We start from the raw sequence: 3577 nt of genomic DNA on the forward strand, positions 1-3577 counted from the left end.
TTATTGACCGAAATGGGCAGTGAGTATGTGATAGCCTTTCTGGGTCTCCCATCATGGGCGCAGTGTCCTGCCTCTTGCCCGTATCTTTGAACGTCAGCCTTGGCTCCCTTCCCCTAGTGGATGACATTGTCGACATCTTGAATATCTACACTGAGCCGGAGATTGCTGTACATTGTAATGATGCATCACAGTTTTAGACCCTGCCATGGAAAAGTCCCTGTATGTTCGGTCCTGGCTGTTTGAGTCCATTGATGTGTGGTACATATTAACACATCAAATCTGTTCTGTGTATGACACTTCATAGGCTGGTCTGTGGGCATCTTCCTTTGGAGATTCGTGAAGCCATTTTAACAAGTCGCCTATGTGGTCAGTTTGTTTCGAAAAAACAATATTTCATGCATTTTGAACTCACCTCAGCTGAGGAAAGTCTGTAATTCATATCAATCATTCTTAAAAGAAGACAAATAATTCAGGACAACTTATTCATGAGCTCTCAGTTCACATGATGTCTTGCAGAAGGATTTTCAGAAGATTTGAGTGGGCCACAGGTAGGCCCAAAATGCTTGATATTTGAAGAGTTTGTTCGCGAAAACCGATAAGTCCATTTTTGAAGATTTTGAAGTACGGTCTCTGTCATAAAGCACAGAATGATATATTGGTCACTACATATAAAGGTACATTTTTGAAGTTATGGTCAAAAGAAGCAAAAATTTATTTATTATTCTCTTTATTTGTCTTGACCTTTAATCGCAAATATCTCCATTTGGCAAATGTGGACTTATCGGTTTTTGCGAACAAACTCTTCATTTCTTTTTGTTCTCCCCGCTTAATGAACTTAAACATCCACATGTATCCCCTTTATTTGACATTATTTGTCAAGTGTATTCGAACGGATCTGATGTATTCTCCATATTGTGATCGACCTTAGTTACAGTGGATGATTTAAAATTCGTTGCTAGTGCTAGTGCTATCTCAGAGCTAACTCCGGCATTAAAATTGAACCTGAAATCAGTCAGCGTTAACAGGTTGACCACAAAATTATGATGTAATTCCAGTTGCTGCTGCTACGCTCAGTGTTGAATGATGTCTGCTGACCTAAGCTCCACTGTTTTTTTTTTTGGCAATTTATCAGCGTTTTCCCCTTTGGCTTATTCTTGCCTCTAGGGATTTAAGTTATCGTATTTGTCATTTCAAGTTTGGCATGGGTGTCAATGATGCTAAACTATGTGCAAGACCCACATAAATACAATGCACATTTTACATGTAAGGTCAGTGCTAATGCGATGGTCACCCATGGCACTTATGCTTAACAGTCCTGCCATTGGGACATATATAGATCTTAACCCAGGAGCAAAATGAAGATTGTGTTGTGGAGAAGGAACGAAATTTGTGTTAATTTTCATCATCATTAATTGTATGTGTCTTAACCCTAACTAGGCCGGGCTATTTAGGTGGGGCCTCCCAGGCCCCCCTCCAGATCTTGGCCGTCGACCGCGCGATCGCGACGAAAATTCGCACACACATTGCCTATGACGTAATCTAAAGTACCACGAAGTTAAATTTTTTAAAAGTTATCATTTATGCTTAATTATGCTAATTTATGCATAATGATGCATGAAATCAGACAATTTTGTATAAATCACTAAATAAAGCTCAAAATGGGCACGTTTTTGTGTAAATATTGTTTTTAGTGTCCTGAGCAAATATAAGAGAAAAAAATTGTGCCATCTGAAAAAATGTCTTATGTACTTTATATGTTTTTTGAATTTCTTATGCAGGGTGGTCCACGAGGGGTTTTAGCATGTCGCTGCAACATGCTAAAATTCTTGTGCAACATCCTAAAAAGCCAGCAACATGCTATGCAACATCCTCAAGAATTTGCAACAAGCTCAAAGTAAAAGTATTCAAAAATGTGCAAAACATGTGCATAACATAAGAAACATCAAACTACCTGGTACTTAGATATTTATGTGCAAAACATGAGAGAGAACATTGAATGTAAGCAGCACAAAGAGAGATAAGCAGCAAAATATTGCGTACTACGCACTCATTGTGTGCGATCCGCGCATATTCAATTTCTGCAATATTCTCATATTCTGAGCTTGGAACATGCTCAAATTTCAAGTTGTGGACCACCCTGTTATGTATTTCTCTGTTTTTCGACTTATGTTTTTCATTGTTTTTTCGATGAAACTTGTCCGAGACATTGTTCCGAACAAGAAAATATGTTATTCATTCATTTTAATCAATAAAACCCTAAAATAATCATGCTTCTATGAAATTTGCCTGTAAGCACAGTTTGCATTGAAATTGTACACGAATGCACGTTTTTGAGCAATTTTTGGTCTGACATGCACGTACATATTTATGCGCAACTTCAGAACCGCGCACCCGGGCATCGCAAGTTTGGTGTCAAAAGATGCGGGAGACTCGAAAGAAAAAAGTCATGGAACGTCGCGGCATTAGCTTTTCGCGTTAGCGATACATCGTGCGAAACGTCGAGGGGGGGCCTCGGAGGCCCCCTCCCCCGGCCTAGTTTGGGTTTAACCAAACATCAACTTAACCATATCTCCGAGTATAGTATAACATTTGACTATGCTCTATCACTTTTTCTTGCTGCACAATTCCAGCACGATCCCACAGACTTTCCGGTGGTTAGATGGTAACACCCGGTGTTGGGGGAACGACAATTTTGATCAGTATTGCTTGTGTGAGTATCGGTGTTGGAACTCAGTTTATGGCAATGAACTGAACATTGAACTTGATATCACACAGTGTGTGGAAACTCTTTTTGCTTTCTTATTCAGCCATTAAAACCATGCCATGAGACTTCACAAGTTAGTTATCTATAGACAGATGAAATGGAAGATTTGATATAGCAATTAATTAATATGCAGAAGTGATGGGTTCCCTCTGTAGCTTCCGCTCCTTTTTCATAGTTGCCAATATTTGTTTACATTTTGTTATTTTGTGTTAAAAGTGTGTGGAACAAGTTTCAATATATCCTGAACATGTGACAGGGTTCAGGGGGATAGAGCTGCATTGAACAACTAGTTTGGGGACATTCACACACACTTCTTATGCACTCGGATCATTTGTTTCGTTTTGTTTTGTTTTGTTTTTAGTGATGTCTAAATACATTGTATATTCAACATGAACTTGAGTATGATGTTTTAATAAAGCTCTTCAGTTTTTTGATAATCTACGACCAATTGGCCAATGATGGTTTATTTTGTGTGTAAATATATAACAATAGTAGAGTGGACTCCCGTTATAACAAACAGTTTTCTTTCATTACAGTATATATACTGAAATTTCATTATATCCAAAGAGAGCATAAAACAATGCGATTGTTATGTCGTGGCCTGTTGCATTTAATAAGGCTCGCTTTGTTTGGATATCACAAACGTGTCACGACCAATTTTCATCAAATAGATATGTATTGAATTCCTTTAGGAATTACATGTTCTTAGTTTCATATTTCACAAGTGGTTTGTCATGATCTCACACGGAAAAACACACACGCACACAAACGCAAACATATTGGAAACCTTGAACCCTAATCCAAACCAAAACT

The sequence above is a fragment of the Diadema antillarum genome, unplaced genomic scaffold, assembly GCF_040938485.1.
Source record: "Diadema antillarum isolate AM-2024a unplaced genomic scaffold, OU_Dant_1.0 scf00000122, whole genome shotgun sequence".
NCBI lineage: Eukaryota > Metazoa > Echinodermata > Echinoidea > Diadematoida > Diadematidae > Diadema > Diadema antillarum.